Consider the following 20446-nt stretch of genomic DNA (forward strand, 5'->3'; position numbering starts at 1 on the left):
TCAGTCAGCGCATCCAGGGCAGAGTCCAAAGTCAATAAGCCAAGTCACAGTCCAAGATCAGATTCTAAAGTAAGTCAGTCAAATCAGTCAGAGTATCCAAGTCAAAGTCAATCAGCCCAGCCTCCCCTCTTCCCTCCAACCTGCATTTCTTCTACAACCCACACCCCCTTCCTCAGGTGCTCCTTATATCCCTGAGGGCCCTATTGCCTTCAAGTGGCTGCAGCTGTGCAGCACACTCTGCTGGATGCCCAGGCCTTACCCTTAAAGGGGCCACTGCTGACACTACATCTACCTCCTCACCAGATCTTCCAGGATTCCAATACATATGGTGGTTATGACATCTGCTTATCTTACATGGATACTAAAGAACTCCCCCCACCTTCCAGAGGCACCCTGCTGGAAGGAAAAAAGGACACAGACTCCAGAGGTGGGGAAGAGAAGAAGCCAGAGCTGGGGGGGACAACCACAGGCCAGCTTCTGCCCTGCCTGCCTGCCCGCCCTCCCTCCCTCCCTCACTCAGGCTGCAACCCTCTCCACACTATCCTGGGAGTAAGCCCCATTGGCTACAATGGGACTTCTGAGCAGACAAGTTGGTTGGAGCTCTCAGCTGCAATCCTCTCCACACTTTCCTGGGAGAAAGCCTCACTGACTATTTGTGAGTAGACCTGCATAGGAGGGGGCTGAGGCTGCAGCCCTCCACACCTTCCTGGGAGGAAGCCCCACTGACTACAGCAGGGCTTTCTTGTGAGTAGACCTGCACAGGAGGAGGCTGAGGATACAGCCCTCCACACCTTCCTGGGAGTAGCCCAGGGACTACATCGGGGCTTACTCTGGAACAGACCTGCATGAGCTCCCACTCACCCGTCCTTGCGCTTGGCCTTGAGCAGGCTTCAAGGCTGCCATCCCAGGCACCCTTTCCTGGGAGTAAGCTTCATCCTATGTAATGGGGCTTACAACGGAGTAGACATGCATAGGAGCAGGCTCCACAGCTGCAATCCCAGGCACCCTTTCCTGGGAGCAAGCTTCATCCACTGTAATGGGGCTTACTACTGAGTAGACACACAGGATGTCTCCTCTGCTGTGGAGGAAAAGCCTCTCCTTGCACTGAGTGGGGACCTGCTCAGGGAAAGGCGAGCTGCAAGGGCTCGCAGTGGCTGAGGAGGAGGGCAGCTCAGGATTGGCTGGTGGTCAACCAGTGAAGGGCCCTGAGCCATTCCAACAGAAAAAGCCAGGAGCCTGCTGGATGCTGATTGGCTGAGCCTGCTGGAGAGTTGGGGAAGGGAAAAACAGGGACCTTAAGCCTGCAGAGCGGGCAAAATTGAAAAGGGAAACCAATGCAGGGCAGGTGGGGGTGAAGGGAGAGGAGGAAAGCAGCCTGCCCTCCCAACACAGGTGCCTCCTGTCACACTCTTTGCCACTTTCACCTGGAGGAGCCACAGCAGACAGCTGAAAGAGCCACATGCGGCTCTAGAGCCGCAGGCTGCCGACCCCTGTCCTAGAAGGAAAACAAAATTCTATGCTTGGGATCATTAGGAAGGGTATTGAGAACAAAATGGCTAATATTATAATGCCGTTGTACAAATCTATGGTAAGGCCACACCTGGAGTATTGTGTCCAGTTCTGGTCGCGGCATCTCAAAAAAGGCATAGTGGAAATGGAAAAGGTGCAAAAGAGAGCGACTAAGATGATTACGGGGCTGGGGCACCTTCCTTATGAGGAAAGGCTACGGCGTTTGGGTCTCTTCAGCCTAGAAAAGAGACACCTGAGGGGGGACATGATTGAGACATACAAAATGATGCATGAGAAGGATAAAGTGGATAGAGAGATGCTCTTTACACTCTCACATAACACCAGAACCAGGGGACATCCACTAAAATTGAGTGTGGGGAGAGTTAGAACAGACAAAAGAAAATATTTCTTTACTCAGCGTGTGGTCAGTTTGTGGAACTCCTTGCCACAGGATGTGGTGACAGCATCTGGCCTGGATGCCTTTAAAAGGGGATTGGACAAGTTTCTGGAGGAAAAATCCATTACGGGTTACAAGCCATGATGTGTATGCGCAACCTCCTGATTTTAGAAATGGGTTATGTCAGAATGCCAGATGCAAGGTTGGGCACCAGGATGAGGTCTCTTGTTATCTGGTGTGCTCCCTGGGGCATTTGGTGGGCCGCTGTGAGGTACAGGAAGCTGGACTAGATGGGCCTATGGCCTGATCCAGTGGGGCTGTTCTTATGTTCTTATGTTCTTAAAATCTCTTCCAGTTACATGATGCTCCAAGACCAAAGCTATGAAGGAGCTTTGGACGCAGGAGGTCCCAGACTGATTCCACTACATCTCCAATTTAGAGTCTCAGATATACAAGTGTTACGTGAAAATCCCCTTTTTCCCTTCCAAGTTGTGTTTTTATATCTAGTTATGTATTTTGGACTATACAGACCAAGCAAGCAGGCCACTCCTCCCCCAGCACATGTTTCTAAGGGGCCATGGCCAAGCTACAAACACATGAATTACACAAACTCCCAATTCCTTGCAGGTCAATGTATAACCTAATCACTGTGTCTCCTGATTATGCAAAACAAGCATGCACCTATGGAGGAGGAAGTCTATTGTTCTTTTGTTGTAGCTTTAACACTCTTAAGCACCTTATGCAAATTGCCTCCCTCCCCCAGAGCCAAGCTTTTGCTGATAACTGAGTTCTGGACCCTTCCACCTTTTCTTTACATACTCCACGTGTACCATTGTGTGTTACTGAGCATGCCCACAGCTCTGGGATACTTCCAGTCAGTTTAGATCAACTTCCAGGTCCAAGACAACTCTTAAGAGAGAACTCAGAGCACATGCGCTCTCTCTCTGACTGCCCACCGGCCGGAGTGGCCAGACTCTTCCTCCAACTCCCCCCCCCCCCCCCCGGACAGGTAAATATATCATTGCGTCTAAACTTCCCCCCCCCTTCTTCCCTACCTATTCCTCCCTGCTCCCCCATCTTTAGTCAGCAACTGGGTTTAGCAGATTAAGGAACCCCTATAATACCTCCCTACTTTCTGTCCATTTCTGATTCTTTTTCGGATGCACCCCAAAATACATAGCACACGCATCCACCACTAGTTAGGTACACCAGACCAGTACTAGAAATCTATACTTATCGATTCTCTATGTGTATTATGTTTTACCTTTGTGTATTTTTGCAATAAAAATATAATCCTTTGATTGAAAGTTATATTTCTCCCAATCTCCTCATTAAGCTAAACAAGGGATTTTTGCTCTACGCTGTCTTGTATCCAGCCTATGGTCCCGAAAGTTTCCAAAAGGCTAATATAACTAATTCCCCTAAACAAAACAGCCTTTTTGGTAACATTATTATTGGTGGAGAAAGCTGGGCAGGCATGTGTTGGTGATGCCAGTGTGACAGAGCTAACACAGGATCAGACAGTAGTTCTGCAAAGATCCTTTTGGAGATGCTAGGAAAAACCTTGCTGAATGTTAAAGGAAAAAGCATAGGGAGTAGGAACATAGACTTGAGAAACGCTAGACTCACAGATTTGTGATTTTTGGAGTTGGGTGGACTACCTGAATGCAGACCAGGAAAATTTTACACCCATGGCTCTGGTTACAGTCTGCAAGAAGCAGACCCTCCAGTACTCACTTTTTGCTCTTGATCCTGCTAAAAGGAGTCAGCTGTTTGCTCCTTATGAGTAAGCAAGCCTCAATAAAAATTCCTTCCCAGTGTGCTTTTAACTAAAGCAATTAGTAAGCACAATATATGAGAGGGAAAAACAAAACCATGAAAATGAATGAAGCAGAATATAAAGAAACCCAGAACTTGTACACAAGTTCAGGAGTTAATTGTATAGAGAAATGGTTAGGAAAAAAAGGACAGAATCCATGGAAATTGGGATGCTTTGAAAACAATGATATTTGTGGAAAAATAGTTGATCTTTGTGAAGAATTCAAAAAGAAATACAGACCAAGAGGGGCTAAGAAGGATGCAGTTTTTGCTCATGCTTTGTGGAATGGTATTTTGACCTTCCAGAAAAGCATAGAAATAAAAGATGCCCAGATAGCAGAGTTTAAAAGAGATCAAGAGATTCAGTTAGAGAAGATAGCAGAGAAAGAGGCTAGGATAACTGATCTGAACAGGCAGTTACAACATTACACAAACAAACTTGCCATTTACACCATAGAAAGGAAAAAGTCAATAGAAAAATATGAACGAGACAATAGAAAGCTAGAGGAGGATCTTGAACAAACCAGAAACTTAGTGTTAAAACTCATGACCCAGGCCCAACAAAACAAACAGTCTGTAAGCCACGTGAGTTGCCAGAAGGAAATACAGCAATTAAAAGAGGCTCTAAACTCACACAAAGCTGCAATAGCCTCAGTCTATGGGAATGAAGAAATTTTCAAATCAGAGCAAATTTGGCCCTCTGATCCAAGGGCTGAGTCTCCATTTAACCCTCAATGGGAAGGAGAGACACAGTACCCAGTTAATCCCTTTATCCAAGGGGAAGAAACCTTTGAATCAGAGCCAGAGTCTCCATTTAACCCTCAATGGGAAAGAGAGACAGAAGAAATTTTTGAATCAGAGCAAAAGTCTCCATTTAACCCTCAATGGGAAGGAGAGACACAGTGCTCAGTTAATCCCTTTATCCAAGAAGAACCAATCCAGGCAGTAACTTACTCTAATTATGGCTCTCACTCTCCATATGAAAATGATAATCAAAATTGGGAGAGCAATGGGAACCAGGATTTCAATCCATTTTACAGTCAGAATCAGAGCAGAGAAAGAAATAACTCCCCCGAAAGAAACAAAGAACGAGAAGAGCTTAAAGCTTACCTCAGGAAAGACCTGGCAGAGAGGAAAGTTCCAAAAGAGTTATGGGACAGAGCTACTCTGGGAGAGTTAAGGGATTTAGCCACAAAATACAGTCCCAGAGCTCCTGAGCCTGTGGCAGCTGTCCAACAGGTAGAGCCATCTGCCTCAGAACCAGTTTTCCCCATGATGTTCTTCAGTGCTTGCACTTCCAAGCCCCCTCCTAGCAAAAATCAAGTTTTTTTGACTATTAATGGGAAAAAGATACGGGGACACATAGATTCTGGAGCCAGACTGACCTCAATTCATAGAAACTTAGTGAAAGAATGTCAGATTTTACCTGGAGAAACATATAAGGTAAAGCCTTATGAAAGTCCAGAGATTTTTGTACCTAAAGCAAAGGTGCATTTAGAATTTAAAGGATGGAAAGGTACACGTGTTGTGGCTGTACATTCAGACACACCTACATCATTTCTTTTAGGACAAGATTTTTCTGATGTTTTGAACAGGCAGAAGTATAATAGGAAAACTCCAGTAGGCAGAAGTCCATATGGACATATGGCTGCTAAAGCAGGAAGAGAGCAGTCTTCAGTCATCTCTTCCATCAGCCAAGAAGAAATAACTTTCAAACCTAGAATTAGGGATAAAAGAACAGTAGGGAGTGGAAGATTTCCACTCCAAAGAAGACATTATCTTTGGAACAAAGACTGAACCATGTGTGTGTAAAATGCATTTTAAAACCTATTAACATTTTTTTTCTTCTTTGATGCTAAAAGTTTAGATTATAGTGGCCGTTGGAACTCCCTGCCACTGTGCCAGCAACAAAAGTTTTACTAATAACTTTATGTTTCCTTGAAACTTTCTAGATCTTATGTAAGCAATGCAAGAAGCCAATGCATTGTTCCTAATCAAAAGAAAAGCAGGAGGAACCCTCCTAATCTTGGTGCTTCAGAGCATGCACAGAGTGCAAACTAGTAGCAATCTTTTGTTTTAATTTTTTTTTTTGTTCCAGCAACTTAATGCAAGAAGCAAACGAAGCAGAACCTCTACTGCCTAATTTAGCAAAGGCTATCTTTTAGTTTTAACCCTTTTTTTTGCTTCAACAGCAAGTAAGGACAAAGGAAAAGGAACGAGGACATGTCCTCCAAAGGACAAATGTCCTCCAAAGAACAAAAATTTACTTGAATCTCAAATTCCTTCACAGGAACTGAGCAATGAGCCTATATGAAGTGATTTCCTTTTATAGTACAAGTATTCTCAGGACAAATTATGTCGTTTATTTACAAATAATACCTCACTTTGCCTGTTGTATGTCACCCACAACAGACACTTTAACTGATGGACAGTGTGAGACTCAGAATGTTTATCAGCCCTTCTGATTCTCAGTTAAGTCCAGTTTATAGAGAAATTGGCTATCCAATGCTAATCTGGTTCGCAGCACAAATTGGGTGACTGTAAATTTCAAAATCAGTTTTTTTTCTCTTCTCTCTCTCTCTCTCTTCACAATCTCTATACACCTTATGCATGTAACCTGTATTCATGTAAATGTAATCCCAACAAGTCTACCTCATGTATTCTGTTCCAAGCAAGGCAACCTGAGATGCAGTGAGCAGAAGGAGAAGTTTTTGCATCAAGAAACATTTCTCTATGAACTCTATAGCTAAAACCAACAGATCTCCAAGCAAGGAAGAGTTATGGTTTTTCTTAAAGTTTTTCTTAAAGTTTTTTTTTAGTGTGTTTAACTCTTGGTACCCTCAGAAATCATGAATGCTCAGCATTATCTGGTGTACTTGATGTCTTAGTAGCTAGGCGGGGAAAGAAATAAAAAGACACCTCAAGCATCCATTGGTGGACACAAGTTGAGCAACCTCACATCCCTGGAAACTCTGGCGTGGACTGCAAGACAAGCTGGACCCGTGCTCTGTTGGACTGTACCTCTCTTGGAAGCAGCATGGCTGTCAGAACAATCTGACTTTTCACTCAGCCTGTGGACTCTCTCTCAGCGAGACAGCAAGGCAACAAGGTGACTGCACGCCATGGCGATCGCTCCAGATGAATAGGTCCAAGGTATGCAACGGGATCCACAACCTTCTTGAGTTTCAGCTGTGCCAGACGACACCCCTTCGAGGAAGACCACAACTTCGCCACCCTGATGCTGGTGACAAGCTGCTCTGTACCGCCCCATACACAAGGCACCATACTAATGAGCTGTGTTTGTAGGCATACATGATTTCTCAAGTACAAGAGATTTTATTATGTTCACAAGATATTTTTATTATTGATGTTGTTTTTTTGCAATAATCTTGTCTCAATGTGTTTTACTTAGTTTGATTTGGTGTGGGGCCATGAGACCACTCACGTGATCTCGGCCCCAAGGCGGGGAATCCTGTTACGTGAAAATCCCCTTTTTCCCTTCCAAGTTGTGTTTTTATATCTAGTTATGTATTTTGGACTATACAGACCAAGCAAGCAGGCCACTCCTCCCCCAGCACATGTTTCTAAGGGGCCATGGCCAAGCTACAAACACATGAATTACACAAACTCCCAATTCCTTGCAGGTCAATGTATAACCTAATCACTGTGTCTCCTGATTATGCAAAACAAGCATGCACCTATGGAGGAGGAAGTCTATTGTTCTTTTGTTGTAGCTTTAACACTCTTAAGCACCTTATGCAAATTGCCTCCCTCCCCCAGAGCCAAGCTTTTGCTGATAACTGAGTTCTGGACCCTTCCACCTTTTCTTTACATACTCCACGTGTACCATTGTGTGTTACTGAGCATGCCCACAGCTCTGGGATACTTCCAGTCAGTTTAGATCAACTTCCAGGTCCAAGACAACTCTTAAGAGAGAACTCAGAGCACATGCGCTCTCTCTCTGACTGCCCACCGGCCGGAGTGGCCAGACTCTTCCTCCAACTCCCCCCCCCCCCGGACAGGTAAATATATCATTGCGTCTAAACTTCCCCCCCCCTTCTTCCCTACCTATTCCTCCCTGCTCCCCCATCTTTAGTCAGCAACTGGGTTTAGCAGATTAAGGAACCCCTATAATACCTCCCTACTTTCTGTCCATTTCTGATTCTTTTTCGGATGCACCCCAAAATACATAGCACACGCATCCACCACTAGTTAGGTACACCAGACCAGTACTAGAAATCTATACTTATCGATTCTCTATGTGTATTATGTTTTACCTTTGTGTATTTTTGCAATAAAAATATAATCCTTTGATTGAAAGTTATATTTCTCCCAATCTCCTCATTAAGCTAAACAAGGGATTTTTGCTCTACGCTGTCTTGTATCCAGCCTATGGTCCCGAAAGTTTCCAAAAGGCAAATATAACTAATTCCCCTAAACAAAACAGCCTTTTTGGTAACACAAGGGCTAAAGAGTCTCTGGAGAGCCACTGCCACTGTTGGCAACACTCAGTTGGCTGAACCAACAGGCTGATTCAGTTTAAGCCAGCATCACAAGAGCTATGTGCAACCAAAGAAAACTATGCTATTCAAAACCAAAGCTCATACTGGGCAAAAGTCACTCTATACCCAGTTGGGGGAGGCACAGAGACAAACAGATAGACTTACTACAAGAATGATCTCAGTCAGGTAAGCTTCTTAAAATGCCTGGATGGTTTTCATTAGATTGCAAACAGAAGGCAGAAGCTTAAGAAGCATTTTGTGATACCAGAGTGCACTATGTAGGGAGAGCTGGAACCCGGGCTGGAGAGGCTCCCCCTCAAGCAGGAAACTGGGGGCATAGTTTATGGGTGGGAAAGTTAGGTCAAAACAGACTGCCCCACCCCCCTCTACTGTTCTGCTCTTGCAGAAACAGGGGAAAGCAGGAAAGAAGAAGTCTTCCTGCAGTACCCATCCCTAGAATCTACCAGGAGAGTTACTGCACTGAACAGAAGAGCATCCCTTCTTGGGACCATTCTGTCTGCTATTCTGCCTCCCAAGAGTGGCCAGTCAAATGCCCCAAGGAAGCTCATAAGCAGGGCATACCCCTCCTTTCCCATCCTGAGCAGCCACTGCCTCAGTTCTTGGGGATTCCATTTTGCAGTTCTTGTACATACGTGAGATAAAAAATTACAAGTAATAAGTAGAGGACATCCCATTTTACTTTTCAAGTGTTAGAATTCCATGTTCTAATATTAGCACAGAATTGCATGACGCAACAAAAAACTTCAGAAAATAAATCTCTCTTTAAAGCGTTTTTGCAAGGATGGGTAATTGATGGGCACAGCTCCTGCTTATTACAGTGAGGCTTGTACAGAAACCTCCCTGTGGCTTGTGCCTCAAGGTCTCCTTCCTCCGCACCTTGCCTGGGTCGCAGGAAATTTCTCTTCCAAGTAGAACAGGGGTGCTCAATAGGTGGATCGTGATCTACCGGTAGATCGCGAGGCAAAATGAGTAGATCGCTGAGCCCTGTCTCTCCAAACTGTTAATATGTCAGTTTCGTCTAGTGACTAGAAACTGACATATTTAGCTGACACTGAAACTGACACTTTAGCTGTTCTTCAGGCATGCAGCAACAAAACTGACGAAACTGACTAGACTCTAGTCGGTTTCATCAGTTGCCTGGAGCTGCATGCCAGAAGAGCAGGAGCTAAAGTGGGTGGCTGTGCCTCTTGGGGGGACCTGTGGCTGCCCCCAGTATGTGGGGTGGGGAGAGAGGAGAGGCCTCCCGTGTGCTTCCTGAAGCATCTGGTGGGCCACTGTGGGGCACAGGAAGCTGGACTTGGTGGGCCTCCTCTGACCTGTTCCAGCAGGGGCTCCATACATCAAAGGGGGTGTCTGTCAGATGCTTCCTTCCCCCCTGGTAGATCTCCGGGCCTTGCTGGGTTTCAAAGTAGCTCTCAAGCCAAAAAAGTGTGAGCACCCCTGAAGTAGAAGCTTGTAGGCGAGGAGTTTCATTTGCAAAGTCAGCCTCCCTTAAAATTGCTTCCACAAGCACAGGAGATTTAGAGGTGTATCGGAACGAGGAAAACTCCTTCAGCAGCTATTCACTGAATTATCAAGGGAGAACGCAAATAACTCCCCTTAGCAAGACAGAGAAACCCGAAGGTCACTATCTAATCTCTTACCAAGAAAGTGTCTCTTCCTTTGTCATAAGGGCGCATATTTCTGCATACACACAATGGCACCATAAAAATGAGGTATTGGTTTCCAGAACAGAGGTCCATATCCTGAGTGCCAGCAGGGTTCTGGTCCTTATGACCACAGAGAAAAGCTGGACAAGGAAATGCCTGAAATCTTTGAAGCTAGCAGCAGCAGGGATGTGCAGTATGGGGGCGGAAGGTGAAGCAGAACTGCCCCATCATTGCCCATGGCAAAGCACTGCACTTGCCCTGCCTGCTTACACTTGAGGAAGCTCTCCTTACACCCAAGAAAGCAGGTGTAAGGAGGAAGGACAGCTGTGGTGCTTTTCGATGGGGCAGTTCTGCCTCACCTGGTGCCCCCGTACTGCACGTCCCTGAGCTGTGGGGGACCATTAATCAGACTTCAGTGCTCTGCATAGCTCCTAGTTTCTCTGTCACAATTAGCAGAAGAAATTACACAGAACATTTGCATCAAATTGACTCAAATACAGACTGGCCATGTCTGAATATATATAGCATTTGGTAACCAGAGCCCAGTAATTGGCTGGTTTATACCAAGAGCCATAACCAAAACCATACAGACCAAAGATTTGCATGTCATTGAAAGAGCATCAGCAGGTGTGCCAGGAAGCTGCACACCCATTGCTTTTCCACAAGTGCACCCCCAAGAGGGCATTGTTTATGCCTTTCCCCATTTGCAAATCACCTGAGACAGAGAACCTGCTCCCTTCTCTGCCTCCATCAGCAAGTCATACCAGACTCAGCACCCCACTGTTGATTAGCTTGCTCCCAGGCAGCTATTTCACTCACCAAACACTCCCACAGAGTCTAGTGGTTGAGTTGGACCAAGTTCAAACCCCCTCCCCACTCAGCCATGAAGCTCAATCCCAGGATGAACTTGGACCAGTCACAGTCTCTCACCTTAAACCATGTCACAGGGTTGGGGGATTAAAGTGTGTGGTGGGGGGAGTCATGTACACCATCCTGAGCTTCCTGTGGGAAGAATGGGATAGAAAATATGAATAAATACATGATGCAGAACCATTACAGGACAACATACAGAGATGGGAAGAAGCTTCATGCCCAAGGAAGAGATTTACCAAAGTTCATCTAGTCTGGCCTTCAGATGAGAAGTTAGCCTGTGCTGAATGATGACTCAGTCCTCCACAAGCTTTGGATGAAACCCACACTACCGTGTACCCCAAGTGAAAAGCTGACTACAGAGCAAGACTTAACTGGCTCATGCAAGTAAGCCAAGCCACACTGAAAAGGCACACACAACATTCATTCACCATTCCCTGCCCCCATCCTTTCCTGGTTCTTTTAAGACTTAGATTGCTAGCCCATAAAAGCTTCTGGCACAATCTGGCAAAGTGATCTCTAATCCAAGAAATTTCATGCCCCCAAGAAGACTGTCCAGAAAGGTCTGTCAGATGCAATACCAAACCATGGCTTATCACGATGTCTGGCGCTGCTATCCAATCCATGGCTTGTAAATGAGCACTAAACCATGCTCTGAAACCATGTTTTGAAACTGGCTTGCAAACAACATTTCAGGCACACTGTGGTCTGTCACATATGAACCAACAAACCAGGTTATGGTACGTTGCTTGACCCTTGGAGGCCGTTGTTTGGAATAGCAGAACAGAATAGCAGGGGGTAGGGGAAAAGGGAATGGCCCAGATTTGCCCATACATCTTGAATACAGGTCACAGTCTGGAGCAGGGGTGTCAAACATAAGGCCCAGGGGCCGGATGCGGCCCCTGGAAGCTTTTTATCCTGCCCTCAGGCTCTCAGCTACTGAGCATTACTGCAGTGTCACTGCTGAAAGGGCAGCCCACATGAAAATTGGGCTGTCCCATATCTTGGAATATGATCAAGATTTATGTATTTTCTCTTCTGTCATTTGCAGCTAATGAGTTGCTAAGTGAGAAAAAGTGCTTATTTTTGGTTATGACCTGTTTAATGACATAACTTCCAGCCCTCAGCCAGCATCATGAATCCTATCTGGCCCTCTGTACGAAATGAGTTTGACACCCCTGGTCTGGAGCATCAGCTACAGTTAGCTCAAGCCATGATTAGGTGCTAATCTGAACCAACCCTAAGCTAGTGCCACAAAAGTCATTATTTTTGCTGTGACAGAGGAACATGGCTACCCATCCATCCTGAAAATCTTTTTGCCGAAAAAGATTGGGGCTTAAAGTCAGAGCTCAAAGACAGACAGGAGCTCAAAGCCAAATCAACCATCCAATCAGAAAAGATGGGAGACAAAGAGTCCCAATCTTGCTAAGCTACACTCCTGCCTTTCCCACTGCCATTACCAGAATGGGTTTGTATATTTTTAAATTTTTCCTGTAGCCCTTTACCCTCCAGCAGCTAGAAATACAAGCTTAGAAATTCTAGCTGTTCCAGCCCTCCTCCCAGCAAGCCAAGTCATTCAACAACCCACCTGCAGGTTCCTAGTTAGATAATGAGACAAGCTGTCCTTCAACTTGCTCCTCATTGCAGAAAGGAGGAGGGGAGAATCAGGAAAGAGGGGCATCTGTTCTGCATTACTCACACTCTCCCCCCCACCCCTGGAATTTTCTGCTTGTTAAGAGGCAGTTAGGATAAGCTTCCTGGCTCTGAAAACCATTAGAGAGACCTGCAGCCTCACCACAAAAGTACCAGCTTTGCCAACACCTAACTGCAACTAATTTGTCTCTCTTGCTCCAATGGTCAATCCCACAACTTGACCTTGAAAATACTTGGTGTAAGCTTTAGAGTTACACAGAAGCCTTCTGGCGAAGCTGTTTGGAAGAAGAGATGGAGGGGGAGGGCTGCACAGGCCTGGCCAGGTAGAACTTGTTCTCCAGAACAAAGTGGTGGAGCTTGGAACCGACATAATAGTCTCCAGACTGAAAGCAGCTGGACTTTGCTGAGAAACTGTGAGATGCCCAGATTGTCTGGAGGCAAAACACACTGCCTTCCTCCAAGGAGCTCCAGATGGGGCCCAAAGGCAGCATACCCTTTTTACCCTCAGAGCCACTTTTGTGAAGAAGCCAACTCAGAGACATACCCTGGCACAAGGTCACTCTGGCCACTCAAACCAGAAGCTCTCAGTTGCAGCCTAGCGCATTATACACCATGCCAAAATATGCTTTATGCACCCAAAGTGCAAGCCAAATGGTCAACAATGAACATGAGTGCTGCTGCCCAGAGCCTCCATATTCAGTGATAGTATAACTTTTAGTACTAACATCCAGGATCAAACAGAAGAGGCTACTACCTTTGGGCGCTACTTGTAAGCTTCCCAGAGGCACCCAACTGGTTACTATTGGGAAAGACACAGTGTGGGGCTGTGTAGGCATCGTCATGGGGAAGGCAAGTCTTCTGGAGATCTCTGAAACAAGTTGGGTCACTTGTGTTCTTATAAGGACAGTCTTATTGTATTGTACCCAATGATCGCATCATCACAAAGAGAGAGAGAGAGAGAGAGAGAATATTCAAATTCTTTCTCAGGAGTAGTTCCCTTAAGCCACTGCAACTCTCTCCAGCATGTTGGTGTGCCACGAACAGTCTGCAAGTATGCCATGGGAGTCTGAAGCAGAGTGGTTGAAAAATCACTGAAGAACTCTTCCAGGGTCTGCAGCTCTCTTTTTAGGGCATAAGAAGAGCCCTGCTGGATCAGGCCAAAGGCCCATCTAGTCCAGCTTCCTGTATCTCACAGTGGCCCACCAAATGCCCCAGGGAGCACACAAGACAACAGACACAATCTGGGTCCTGATGCCCTCCCCTGCATCTGGCAATCAGAGGCAGACTGCCTCTAAAACCAAGAGCTTGCACATACCTACTATGACTTGTAACCCGTAATGAACTTTTCCTCCAGAAATTTGTCCAATCTCCTCTTAAAGGCATCCAGGCAAGATGCCATCACTACTTCCTGTGGCAAGGAGTTCCACAAACTAATTACACACTGGGTAAAGAAATATTTTCTTCTGCCTATCCTAACTCTCCCAACACTCAACTTCCGTGGATGTCCCCTGGTTCTGGTGTTATGTGAGAGGGAAAAGTGCGCCTCTCTATCTACTCTGTCCATCCCCTGCATGACTTTTTATGTCTCAATCATGTCCCAACTACAGGCAACTGTCTGTAGTAATGAATTGTCTGTACTTCTTCTGCACCACCAGTGGAGAAGGAAGGACTTTTTGTTACCTCAGACAGATGCCCTAAAAACATAGCCACAGAACCCAGATGAGTCTCCCGGAAGCTGGAAGTGACATCACAAGAGGCAAAGACCACAGAGAAGACCATAACGGTTGAAAATCACGGCTCTAGGCAAAGCAACAGTAATCATGCTCAGCTCTTCCAGCTCTTTGCAGGGTGACCCCATTTGGGCCAGGATCAGGATGCTGACAAGGGAAGGTGTGCACTAACCTTTTCCCATGTTCTGTTTCCCTGTTGAGAAGTAGCTGCCCCCTTCAAACTGCCATTTTCTCCCTTTGGAAAACATATTTTCAGTGGAGAAAAGGACTGGAAAATTTTCAATCCAAACCAGGTCCCATTCCCCCTCCCATGGCTACTTAAAAAAAATCATTTTAAAAGAGAGTCCACATATGGATGACTACCATACTAGTCTGACCCTTGTGTGCCTCTCATTTAATGAGAGCAACACCGACAACGTCCATTGCATCAGAAGATCTTTTGCCTACCCATACGCACCATCTAGAAATCCAAAGAACTGCTTTGAACCGTATCTGCCCCTTCTATGAAAATCAAGCTGCTTTGGCTTTGAGGTCTATTATCACATTACATTAGGTTAATCAAAAGACAGACACGATCAGCCCAGCTACAGGCAATGTCGCAAGAACAATGTTCTCTCCATAAAAACATTGGAAGAGATGAAAAGTCATGTGGACAGACATCAGAACACAAGATTAAAAGAAGAGGTGACCTGAAAGACTAGGGCCACATACCCTGTGCACCTGCTGTAGAACAGAATGCTTTATCAAAGTCTGGGTTATGTTTCAAAACCGACTCAAAAAGATAGGGGAAAGTTAAATGCAGTGAGGTGGAATGGAAGACTGGGGTGGAAGATTTCCATGGAAAAACTTTCCATTTCTAAATTCCATTTCATAAAATTAATCAGCAGCATAATGAATGGATACAAGCGCCAGTTCAATGAGACCATTTCAAGCTTGTAATAAACTTTTTTCCTGTGCGAACATAGGCATACAGAGGTGAGCAGCAACCACAACAGGTACTATACAAAGCTAATCTGGTTTGCCACAAGTTATTAGTAGGGAAAGCGTCTAACCTCCCCTTCTCTCTCTTCCTATGTGAAGAACTCAATACACCTCATTCTGGTAACTACATGCCATGGCTTGCCATGACACCTGACCTCAGATGTAGTGACTGATCCTTAAGGACTGGAGAGGATGTCCTTAAGGACAACCTCAGACAGTTTAGTTTAGTGGTTAGTGTGGAGGATTTAGACCAGGGAGACCTGGGATCAAATTTCTATGCAGGCCAGAAAACTCACTGGGTCAGTTTTCCCCTCTCTCTCTCAACCCTGCCAAGGTTACAGTGAGGATTGTAGGGAGCCATCCCATTCACATACACCAGGTTCATGGAAGATAGGTGGAATATACAGTCAGTTCTCTTCATATATGATTTATTATCTGAGAATGTGCTAGTTGCTGGTTGCAGGTGTCATTCTGAAGGTCCCTGCAGCCTCTGGAAGGTCTCTGCAGCATTCAGAGATATTTTGGCACTTCCTGCTGCACTCTGATGGCTTCCAGAGGGTCTCTGCTGGATTCTTCTGGTGTGCCCCCCCCCCCAGGATACCCCTTGTACTTAACCCCATTGATCCCATAGGATCAAACAAAGTCATTGATCCCACAGGGTCAATCCTCTCATAGGATCAATGATTCATTATCTGCGAATTCACTATCCACTAGGGTTTCCAGGGTTCCCTAGCAGATAACAGATAAGTGCGAATGAATGCCTAGAAATGCAGCTGAGCGTCACGGAAGGAGTTTAGAGAACACAGACAAATTTTCAAAATTTTGGGACAAACAGTGAAAAGCAAATGCTGGCTGAATCCTTGCACAGTATCTCTAGGTTCCCCAGTGGGGCTGAGCCAAGGGACAGGGGGCAAACTGGCCAAGAATGCAATCACAATCCCTCACTATGGTCACATTTCCACATTCACTCCCACCATTTTGGTGGGGACCTCACAGGGGTGGGGGAATTAACACAAATACATTGTTTAGGAATAAACACACACTTTTTCAGAACTCCATGCTGGGGGGGCCTCTTTTCAGACAGCCCAATGCAAGTATTTAATATTGCTGTTCATTCTTTGCCTGCTTCCATGTTGCCCATTCCCCCCACCCCGCTAAGTAGTCATTTGCTTGGAATTCATTTTGGCAGGATTCAGAGCAATTAGCATCACAGGTTTTTTAATTACATTTGCAAATTACGTTCTTTCATTTCACACAGTGCACAGCTGGCCCTGGGTCATGCCTCTGCCTGTGGATGCTTCGCCTCGCATCTCCCACCCCCCCCCTCCAAGAATCCCACTGAGAAAGAGCACCCACTGTGTGAGAGACCACTCTGTCTAGCCCTGAGCAGTGAAAACAGAGAGGAGCTGTCTGGTCCAAGCCCTGCCCAGCAAGCAGAATTCTGCAGATGCTTCTGCTTAATTCAACCCTGAAGGAGAATGAAGTGGTGCTGACTGCAATACAAGAACATGGAGCAAATGGGTTTTGCCGTCCACTGCAAGCATTCAGAGGAAAAAAAGCAAATTACTGCACTGCCCCACACAGAGAGCAGATAAGGTTCTGACTCTAAACTGCCTCATTTCAGACTGTAGGTGGAGATTCACAAGGTTGCAAGTTAGCAGGAAAAATGGATTATTTGCAATTGGAAAACTAGCATGTCAGGGAAAAGGCAAGACTAGAACCCTCTTTCCCGACAAACAGTTCTCCCTATGCAAGGATGTGCTTCCCCCTCACTACCTTTACAGAGGGGACTAAATCACTAATGTGGAGCCATCAAAGACAACAGTGCCCTTCATGTCCTTGTGGAAGGATCTGATGATGCTGAGGAGCCTGGGTGGACATCCAATCTTGGGGAGAATCTTGAAGAGGCCATCCCTGCTGACCAGGTCGAAAGCCTTCGTGAGATCTATGAAGGCTATAAAGAGTGGCTGTCGTTGTTCCCTGCATTTCTCCTGCAGTTGTCTAAGGGAGAATACCATATCAGTGGTGGACCTGTTGGCTCGGAATCCACACTGTGATTCTGGATAAACGCTCTCTGCAAGTACCTGGAGCCTCTTTAGTGCAACTCGGACAAACAACTTTCCTACAACGCTAAGGAGAGAGATGCCACGGTAGTTGTTGCAGTCACCCCTGGCTCCACATCAGACCCCTTTGACATCCGAAGCGGAGTGAAGCAGGGCTGTGTTCTTGCACCAACCTTGTTTGGGATCTTCTTCGCTGTCCTGCTGAAGCAGGCCTTTGGAACTACAACAGAAGGCATCTATCTCCGGACCAGATCAGATGGAAAGCTCTTCAACCTCTCCAGACTGAGAGCAAAGTCCAAAGTCCAGCTGAAATGTCTGCGTGACTTCCTCTTTGCCGACGATGCAGCTATCACTACCCACTCTGCCAAAGATCTCCAGCAGCTCATGGATCGTTTTAGCAAGGCCTGCCAAGATTTTGGACTGACAATCAGCCTGAAGAAAACACAGGTCATGGTTCAGGATGTGGACTCACCTCCCTGCATTACAATCTCTGCGCATGAACTGGAGGTTGTCCATGACTTTGTGTACCTTGGCTCAACGATCTCCAACACTCTTTCTCTCGATACCGAGCTAAACAAACGCATCGGTAAAGCAGCTACCACATTTTCCAGACTCACAAAGAGAGTCTGGTCCAACAAGAAGCTGACGGAACATACCAAGATCCAGGTCTACAGAGCTTTCGTCCTGAGTACACTTCTGTACTGCAGCGAGTCATGGACTCTTCACTCACAACAGGAGAGGAAACTGAATGCTTTCCACATGCGCTGCCTCCGACGTATTCTCGGCATCACCTGGCAGGACAAAGTTCCAAACAACACAGTCCTGGAACGTGCTGGAATCCCTAAAATGTATGCACTGCTGAAACAGAGACGCCTGCGTTGGCTCGGTCATGTCGTGAGAATGGATGATGGCCAGATCCCAAACGATCTCCTCTATGGAGAACTCGTGCAAGGAAAGCGCCCTACAGGTAGACCACAGCTGCGATACAAGGACATCTGCAAGAGGGATCTGAAGGCCTTAGGAGTGGACCTCAACAAGTGGGAAACCCTGGCCTCTGAGTGGCCCGCTTGGAGGCAGGCTGTGCAACATGGCCTTTCCCAGTTTGAAGAGACACTTGGCCAACAGTCTGAGGCTAAGAGGCAAAGAAGGAAGGCCCATAGCCAGGGAGACAGGCCAGGGACAGACTGCACTTACTCCCAGTGTGGAAGGGATTGTCACTCCCGAATCGGCCTTTTCAGCCACACTAGACGCTGTTCCAGAACCACCTTTCAGAGCGCAATACCATAGTCTTTCGAGACTGAAGGTTGCCAACTAAAAGAAAAAAAATCACTAGAGCCTCCACCTAGTATTCATGTGTCAGAGATCAGAAACAGGCTTGGTGACCCAATTCTATCCCACAAAATAAGACAGTACAGACACAAGCATTTTCCTAAAATGTCAGGTACGCACAAACATTCAAGCCAGTAGAAGCAGCCCAAAAGAACAGCAGCTTCAAGAGGAGAGCAAAGCAGACATGAATCACAGAAAAACTGACCCCCTCATCTCTACAGAGCTAGACCCAACATCCCATCTGACATGGACAGCACGTAATTTACACAGAGGAGCTCCCAAAGCATTGCCAGCTCCAAGGATCTCAGGCAGCAAGTGCTGGGAAGGTCCTCTCAGAGCAATATGCACAGGGAGAAAAAGGGAGCAACCATTCCTTTTCTTTCAAAACTTTAAAAAGCAGGACTTGTAGCTCCTTGGCAGAGTTATCCCTGCTTTGAAGGGTGCAGGTACCATTCCCAGCACCTCCAGATGCGACTGGCAAAGGCCCCCACCGGAAACCCTGGAGAGCTGTTCCCTAAGTTCACTGTAAATATCCATAAGTTATTTGAGTTTCTCTGCAAACCATTTTGTGAACTTTTGTTGGAAAGTAGTGCATAAAAATTCTTCATAATAATAACGGTACTGACCAACTTGCATAAGGAGGCTCCAACTGTCCTTTCAGACCCATCACACTGCAGCCAGGCAGGCCATCCAGCTGCTATGCATGAGCTCAGTCTCAACCCACATTCAGCCACTTGACTCTGCACAGGAGACTCACAAGCCAGGCATGGATGGGATTTCACATACCCACCTGACCACCTGTCTCAGATTCACAAGCCTGGAAGGGACTAGACGGTCACAGAGGGAGGACCCTGGATGCAGCAGGCTCCCCCTCAGATCAGCTTGTCACAAATGTGCCTTGGGAAAGGAACACATCCAAACAAGGGAAGCCACAACAAGCCCCTTCTCTTGTGATGGACACACATGCCACTCTTTGCAAAGAAGCTGCCCGGGGCAGACTCTAAGACCAGGGGCTGGCAAAAATGCCCTTTGCCCTCACAGGCACTGAAGCCATCCTTTCTCATCACCCAGAATGGCTGAGGAACCACCAACTACTGAAAAGGGCTTAGCCAGCTGTCCGAGCCAGCTGTTCAACATTAAGAGCCCTGGAAGTGTAAGGATTTGTCTCATGGGGACTTGCTGAGCAAGCTGACTTGCAGCAGGGTCAAAAAAGGATAAAATGCAATCACACAAAGTACTGTATGCTACAGGGTGCTGGCCAGACAGCCTCCCTGTCCCTGCTGAACCAGAACAGAAGACACAGTGGCCAAGCACACGAGCTGCAACAGGCAACTCACTTGTCAATCACAGGCTCTCTCAGTGACCCCAGGCAACATTGGCATTCCGCCGCAAGTTCCACTTCACCCAGCCATCCAGTGAAACCAACCTTGGCCTCCTTCCCAGGGATGTTACTGATATTACGTACGAATGTGCGGTGCACTGGGTGTCGCGTTGGAATTTTGACTGGACTGGGCCCAGTTCAAATCTACACTCAGCAGTACCTCCTAGGCTCCAAGACAGGGTATAGTGGCACAGGTTCTAAAGGTTGCTATGATGGGTTAACACCACCATCAGTTGACTGGATGAGTTTCTTGGAGCAAGTGACTGCTTGAGATGCAGGTCGAGCCTCAGGATGGAAAATGCTAGCATATGTGAAAAGACAGGGCTTGAGGAGGGATTTACTGGAAGAGAGAGGCAAGTTCTGGAATCCATATGAAGGAAAATAGCCCATGAAAGAAACAAGAGGCAAATCTATGGACAAAAGAATCCAAGGGAAAGGATGTAACAACCACACAGCAGCTCAGCTCCCTGTTGACAGTGGGGTTTGGGCAGGAGCACTTCCTGTGGACAATGATCCCCACCCCCGCCACCGTCCATAAAACAC

At 46.4% G+C, this 20446-nt stretch overlaps 1 protein-coding gene across 7 annotated transcripts in view; it reads right to left on the bottom strand.

Moving 5' to 3' along the window:
- Positions 1–20446, bottom strand: part of EFR3B (EFR3 homolog B) — a 137673-nt gene that overhangs the window by 85037 nt on the left and 32190 nt on the right. For 2 of the 7 annotated variants that reach the window (XM_066626728.1, XM_066626727.1), the window contains exon 2: positions 10827–10898. The exons of 4 other annotated variants lie outside the window; for them this stretch is intronic. The gene's annotated coding sequence lies outside the window, so the exon portion shown is untranslated. Of the gene's footprint in view, positions 1–10826; positions 10899–12354; positions 12373–20446 lie in introns of those variants that run through there. One more of the 7 variants, XM_066626729.1, reaches the window with a different exon arrangement.

The sequence above is a fragment of the Tiliqua scincoides genome, chromosome 1 (genome assembly GCF_035046505.1).
Source record: "Tiliqua scincoides isolate rTilSci1 chromosome 1, rTilSci1.hap2, whole genome shotgun sequence".
In the NCBI taxonomy this organism is placed as follows: Eukaryota; Metazoa; Chordata; class Lepidosauria; order Squamata; family Scincidae; genus Tiliqua; species Tiliqua scincoides.